A 7,500-nucleotide genomic window follows, 5' to 3' on the forward strand; every position below is an offset into this window, starting at 1 on the left:
CTCGTGCGGCTAGAAGCCGCCTGTCCCTCTAAGAAGAAAAGTAATCGCTGACAGCACGAAGGATGTCACGCGACTAGTTAGCAGGCTAGAGTCTCGTTCGTTATCGGAATTAACCAGACAAATCGCTCCACCAACTAAGAACGGCCATGCACCACCACCCACCGAATCAAGAAAGAGCTATCAATCTGTCAATCCTTCCGGTGTCCGGGCCTGGTGAGGTTTCCCGTGTTGAGTCAAATTAAGCCGCAGGCTCCACTCCTGGTGGTGCCCTTCCGTCAATTCCTTTAAGTTTCAGCTTTGCAACCATACTTCCCCCGGAACCCAAAAGCTTTGGTTTCCCGGAGGCTGCCCGCCGAGTCATCGGAGGAACTGCGGCGGATCGCTGGCTGGCATCGTTTATGGTTAGAACTAGGGCGGTATCTGATCGCCTTCGAACCTCTAACTTTCGTTCTTGATTAATGAAAACATACTTGGCAAATGCTTTCGCTTCTGTTCGTCTTGCGACGATCCAAGAATTTCACCTCTAACGTCGCAATACGAATGCCCCCGCCTGTCCCTATTAATCATTACCTCGGGTTCCGAAAACCAACAAAATAGAACCGAGGTCCTATTCCATTATTCCATGCACACAGTATTCAGGCGGGCTTGCCTGCTTTAAGCACTCTAATTTGTTCAAAGTAAACGTGCCGGCCCACCGAGACACTCAACAAAGAGCACCCTGGTAGGATTTAAACGGGGTCCGCCTCGGGACGCGAAAGCACCCCTTCGGCTCGCCCCACCGGCAGGACGTCCCACGATACATGCCAGTTAAACACCGACGGGCGGTGAACCAACAGCGTGGGACACAAATCCAACTACGAGCTTTTTAACCGCAACAACTTTAATATACGCTATTGGAGCTGGAATTACCGCGGCTGCTGGCACCAGACTTGCCCTCCAATAGATACTCGTTAAAGGATTTAAAGTGTACTCATTCCGATTACGGGGCCTCGGATGAGTCCCGTATCGTTATTTTTCGTCACTACCTCCCCGTGCCGGGAGTGGGTAATTTGCGCGCCTGCTGCCTTCCTTGGATGTGGTAGCCGTTTCTCAGGCTCCCTCTCCGGAATCGAACCCTGATTCCCCGTTACCCGTTACAACCATGGTAGGCGCAGAACCTACCATCGACAGTTGATAAGGCAGACATTTGAAAGATGCGTCGCCGGTACGAGGACCGTGCGATCAGCCCAAAGTTATTCAGAGTCACCAAGGCAAACGGACCAGACAAGCCAATCCGATTGGTTTTGATCTAATAAAAGCGTCCCTTCCATCTCTGGTCGGGACTCTGTTTGCATGTATTAGCTCTAGAATTACCACAGTTATCCAAGTAACGTGGGTACGATCTAAGGAACCATAACTGATTTAATGAGCCATTCGCGGTTTCACCTTAATGCGGCTTGTACTGAGACATGCATGGCTTAATCTTTGAGACAAGCATATGACTACTGGCAGGATCAACCAGGGAGCTGCGTCAACTAGAGCTGAGCAGCCGGCCGCCCGGGAGTGTGTCCCGGGGGCCCGCGCGAACACGCAAGCGTCCGCTCAATTATTCTGCAAACAGGAGGAGGCCGAGCTCCCCTGCACGATACACCTCGAAACCCTCTCAGGTCCCGGCGGCGCGCAGCGCCGTCCTAGGTACTTGGTCGGTTTCGAGAGAGGCGCAATCGCCCGGAGTTAGGCGAGTAGACGGTTTTAGTGCGAACACCCTTGCTCCCAACTGAGCTTGCCGCTGCCGACAGAGGCCCGGGAGCGTGCTGTCGTGGCATTGCCGGCGGGAGACAACACGCGCCACCTATGGTGACCGGCAGCTCCAACGCCAGCGCCACACAAGGGCAAAGCCCCACTTGGGTGCAGAAGCGAACTCTCCCAGCACAGCGCACGCGCCAACACGTCCGCACAACTGCGATACAAACCACCTGCGAGAACCGCTGGGGCGACCGAGCAGCAGACGGCGTCGCGGCGCCGAGTGCCAGGCGGCGGCGCATCCTCAACGCACACAGTCCTCAATCAGACCAGCACACTGCAGATGTCCACCGCGCTTCGCACCGGGCTCGGCTGAACCAACTTTGGCCGCCAGGCGCCGCGTGCAGGGTGCGCCGCAGCGTAGCTGCGCCGCCTGCCGGGCCCGTCGGCTGGCGCTCCTGCCACTCGGCGCCCCCCACCAGCCGCCTGTTGCGCGTGCGCCCACGCAGCGCGCGGCCAACACGCCGGGCGGCCCCCCTTCACCGGCCGGGAACAGTCCCACCAAGCCACCGCCGCGTATCGCTTCATACCCACATGGGCCTAGTCACGCGTGTGGATGTGGCGGGTACCGCTGAAACAACCGGTTAATAGCTGTACCGATCGTCGCCATCACAGATTCACCTCCAGCGTGAACAACCGCTCAACAACGGATTTCCAGTTCATTTGCGTATCTTGGGCAGTAAACGTAGATGTCCACCTACATTTGCGAATTCAACAATTCTTGCATGCCAGGATGTCATGTGTCACGACACGCTACATCAGACCACATACACACTGCGACATGTGCAGAAGAGAACACGTGGAAGGTGGCCCGCGCACGTATGCGATGTACCTTCCGCGATCCACTGTCAACCGGCATCTGCGGCATGTCCCAGATATGGAACGCGGTCCACCAGGGTAGCACTTTGTGTGAGGCAATACGACAAAGTCGGAATACACGCGTCACTACATCAGACGGCTCACGCTGACCTGACCTGACCTGACTCACCGCACCACCACCCCCAGCGACCCAGGGTGACATACAATGCGTTCGTACGTTCCTCCCACACGCCTCTACGGCGTACCACAGTGCAACCTAGCTGTTATTGGGAGACGAGACAAGTAGCATCAAGCACAACATATGGAAATTGAGATTCGACACCGTTGGGCACAGCCAGCGTACGGTCACACGTATCACACTACTTCACTCTGTACGTAACGACCGATGATCGGTACAGCGTGTGGGTTACGCGTACGACATCAGCGGACAATGGACACAGACCATACCACGACGTACACTGAGGGCGTCGACATCTGAATGCAACTGAACAGCTGCGAGGCTCATTTAACACTCAAACGCCAGACCGACCAGCTTGAGAGGACAGAGACACAAAGAGGGGGACAGAGGGGGACAGAGGGGGGGGAGGGGGGGGGTCGGCGATATAGTCCTATTGCAGTACAATTGACAGTGGATAGCAGGAATATGTGGAAAGTAAGCAACACTCGCAAGACATCTACATGAGGATAACAACGACACCAGAGATTCCGAGCAGTGAACTATGTTAGGCAAAGGGACAACGTGGGTTAGGTTAAGGGACAACGTGGGTTAGGTTAAGGGACAACGTGGGTTAGGTTAAGGGACAACGTGGGTTAGGTTAAGGGACAACGTGGGTTAGGTTAAGGGACAACGTGGGTTAGGTTAAGGGACAACGTGGGTTAGGTTAAGGGACAACGTGGGTTAGGTTAAGGGACAACGTGGGTTAGGTTAAGGGACAACGTGGGTTAGGTTAAGGGACAACGTGGGTTAGGTTAAGGGACAACGTGGGTTAGGTTAAGGGACAACGTGGGTTAGGTTAAGGGACAACGTGGGTTAGGTTAAGGGACAACGTGGGTTAGGTTAAGGGACAACGTGGGTTAGGTTAAGGGACAACGTGGGTTAGGTTAAGGGACAACGTGGGTTAGGTTAAGGGACAACGTGGGTTAGGTTAAGGGACAACGTGGGTTAGGTTAAGGGACAACGTGGGTTAGGTTAAGGGACAACGTGGGTTAGGTTAAGGGACAACGTGGGTTAGGTTAAGGGACAACGTGGGTTAGGTTAAGGGACAACGTGGGTTAGGTTAAGGGACAACGTCGGTTAGGTTAAGGGACAACGTCGGTTAGGTTAAGGGACAACGTCGGTTAGGTTAAGGGACAACATCGGTTAGGTTAAGGGACAACGTCGGTTAGGTTAAGGGACAACGTCGGTTAGGTTAAGGGACAACGTCGGTTAGGTTAAGGGACAACGTGGGTTAGGTTAAGGGACAACGTGGGTTAGGTTAAGGGACAACTTGAGTTAGGTTAAGGGACAACTTGAGTTAGGTTAAGGGACAAATTGAGTTAGGTTAAGGGACAAATTGAGTTAGGTTAAGGGACAAATTGAGTTAGGTTAAGGGACAAATTGAGTTAGGTTAAGGGACAACTTGAGTTAGGTTAAGGGACAAATTGAGTTAGGTTAAGGGACAAATTGAGTTAGGTTAAGGGACAAATTGAGTTAGGTTAAGGGACAACTTGAGTTAGGTTAAGGGACAACTTGAGTTAGGTTAAGGGACAACTTGAGTTAGGTTAAGGGACAACTTGAGTTAGGTTAAGGGACAACTTGAGTTAGGTTAAGGGACAACTTGAGTTAGGTTAAGGGACAACTTGAGTTAGGTTAAGGGACAACTTGAGTTAGGTTAAGGGACAACTTGAGTTAGGTTAAGGGACAACTTGAGTTAGGTTAAGGGACAACTTGAGTTAGGTTAAGGGACAACTTGAGTTAGGTTAAGGGACAACTTGAGTTAGGTTAAGGGACAACTTGAGTTAGGTTAAGGGACAACTTGAGTTAGGTTAAGGGACAACTTGAGTTAGGTTAAGGGACAACTTGAGTTAGGTTAAGGGACAAATTGAGTTAGGTTAAGGGACAAATTGAGTTAGGTTAAGGGACAACTTGAGTTAGGTTAAGGGACAACTTGAGTTAGGTTAAGGGACAAATTGAGTTAGGTTAAGGGACAACTTGAGTTAGGTTAAGGGACAACTTGAGTTAGGTTAAGGGACAACTTGAGTTAGGTTAAGGGACAACTTGAGTTAGGTTAAGGGACAACTTGAGTTAGGTTAAGGGACAACTTGAGTTAGGTTAAGGGACAACTTGAGTTAGGTTAAGGGACAACTTGAGTTAGGTTAAGGGACAACTTGAGTTAGGTTAAGGGACAACTTGAGTTAGGTTAAGGGACAACTTGAGTTAGGTTAAGGGACAAATTGAGTTAGGTTAAGGGACAAATTGAGTTAGGTTAAGGGACAACTTGAGTTAGGTTAAGGGACAACTTGAGTTAGGTTAAGGGACAACTTGAGTTAGGTTAAGGGACAACTTGAGTTAGGTTAAGGGACAACTTGAGTTAGGTTAAGGGACAACTTGAGTTAGGTTAAGGGACAACTTGAGTTAGGTTAAGGGACAACTTGAGTTAGGTTAAGGGACAACTTGAGTTAGGTTAAGGGACAACTTGAGTTAGGTTAAGGGACAACTTGAGTTAGGTTAAGGGACAACTTGAGTTAGGTTAAGGGACAACTTGAGTTAGGTTAAGGGACAACTTGAGTTAGGTTAAGGGACAACTTGAGTTAGGTTAAGGGACAACTTGAGTTAGGTTAAGGGACAACTTGAGTTAGGTTAAGGGACAACTTGAGTTAGGTTAAGGGACAAATTGAGTTAGGTTAAGGGACAAATTGAGTTAGGTTAAGGGACAAATTGAGTTAGGTTAAGGGACAAATTGAGTTAGGTTAAGGGACAAATTGAGTTAGGTTAAGGGACAAATTGAGTTAGGTTAAGGGACAAATTGAGTTAGGTTAAGGGACAAATTGAGTTAGGTTAAGGGACAAATTGAGTTAGGTTAAGGGACAAATTGAGTTAGGTTAAGGGACAAATTGAGTTAGGTTAAGCGATAATCTGGTACAGCCACAGTTAGGTTAAGCGATAATCTGGTACAGCCACAGTTAGGTTAAGCGATAATCTGGTACAGCCACAGTTAGGTTAAGCGATAATCTGGTACAGCCACAGTTAGGTTAAGCGATAATCTGGTACAGCCACAGTTAGGTTAAGCGATAAACTGGTACAGCCACAGTTAGGTTAAGCGATAAACTGGTACAGCCACAGTTAGGTTAAGCGATAAACTGGTACAGCCACAGTTAGGTTAAGCGATAAACTGGTACAGCCACAGTTAGGTTAAGCGATAAACTGGTACAGCCACAGTTAGGTTAAGCGATAAACTGGTACAGCCACAGTTAGGTTAAGCGATAAACTGGTACAGCCACAGTTAGGTTAAGCGATAAACTGGTACAGCCACAGTTAGGTTAAGCGATAAACTGGTACAGCCACAGTTAGGTTAAGCGATAAACTGGTACAGCCACAGTTAGGTTAAGCGATAAACTGGTACAGCCACAGTTAGGTTAAGCGATAAACTGGTACAGCCACAGTTAGGTTAAGCGATAAACTGGTACAGCCACAGTTAGGTTAAGCGATAAACTGGTACAGCCACAGTTAGGTTAAGCGATAAACTGGTACAGCCACAGTTAGGTTAAGCGATAAACTGGTACAGCCACAGTTAGGTTAAGCGATAAACTGGTACAGCCACAGTTAGGTTAAGCGATAAACTGGTACAGCCACAGTTAGGTTAAGCGATAAACTGGTACAGCCACAGTTAGGTTAAGCGATAAACTGGTACAGCCACAGTTAGGTTAAGCGATAAAGTTGGTTAAATTTGGTATTGTGTGGGAAGGGGGCAGAGAGAGAGGGGGGGGGGGGTGGATAGTGGTGGCAGTACACGGATGCCTGAGTCACCGTCAGATACGTCACGTCGGTTCGATGCTTGTAGCAAGAGGCTGGCGGATGTGTGTCTCTCACTTCTGCAATTTTTCATGTGGTATAACACGAGGGCGGGGGATGATATTTGGTGCCCCTCTGTGTAGGATGTGTGTTGGTGGTGTTGATTTATCTGAGCAATGGTAGTTGTCGGAGGAGTGGGGTATTGTGCTTTTATAGGTGGACCTACTGCTCTGGTTATCATAGTGTCGACGGTGCAATGTGGCAGAGAGGATGCACTCGACATTGTCGCATTCCAGATGTTTACGTATTGTGTGTCTCCGTTGCAGGCCGAGAGTGGTGCATGTTCGAGTGTCTGGCTGACGTGCGATTCACGTTGTGTGCCCAGTCTTACAGCACGTATAGGGACATTCGCATAAATCATCTATATTTGGCCTTGCATCATTTACTAAGCAGTGCCGTGAGACGACCGAACTATTAGGAAAGTACTGATGTACCGCATAATGTTTACCTTCCACCACACGGCGAGTATCGACTGTGCCCAGCGTTGCCACCGCAGGCAGCGGTCACCGTCACCATTGTGCGGCGGAACGGAACATCTATATCCTCAGAGGAGCACTCTTTGCCGCCGGGCGTCACGTCTCGCGGCCTGCCGGCCAGCGCCCACGACGAACTTACTGCATGTATAGGGACAGCGGGAATTTGGCATACTTGATATAACTCTTCATGAGGCGCAAGATATAGGGGTGGATTGCAACTTACGACTGCGAGAAAAGTCCGCCGTTCATCCGCCGGAGTTGCGATTTCGGCGGGGCACGTACGGTCGCGGGTGGAGCACTTGGTGCGGCGTACGCACCCGGGTTGCGGCTCCTGCGCTGGAGGGGGGTGCAGGTTTTGTGTGGGTGGGCTCG

The 7,500-nt window shown here is 50.1% G+C and overlaps 1 non-coding gene across 1 annotated transcript in view; it reads right to left on the reverse strand.

Moving 5' to 3' along the window:
- The window catches only part of LOC126317604 (small subunit ribosomal RNA), a 1,893-nt gene extending 389 nt beyond the window's left edge, over positions 1 to 1,504 (reverse strand). Inside the window, exon 1 of the ribosomal RNA XR_007556755.1 lies at positions 1 to 1,504. This exon is cut by the window's left edge and continues 389 nt beyond it. This is a non-coding gene — a ribosomal RNA (small subunit ribosomal RNA).
- Between the last annotated feature and the right edge of the window lie 5,996 nt (positions 1,505 to 7,500).

The sequence above is a fragment of the Schistocerca gregaria genome, unplaced genomic scaffold, assembly GCF_023897955.1.
Source record: "Schistocerca gregaria isolate iqSchGreg1 unplaced genomic scaffold, iqSchGreg1.2 ptg000638l, whole genome shotgun sequence".
NCBI lineage: Eukaryota > Metazoa > Arthropoda > Insecta > Orthoptera > Acrididae > Schistocerca > Schistocerca gregaria.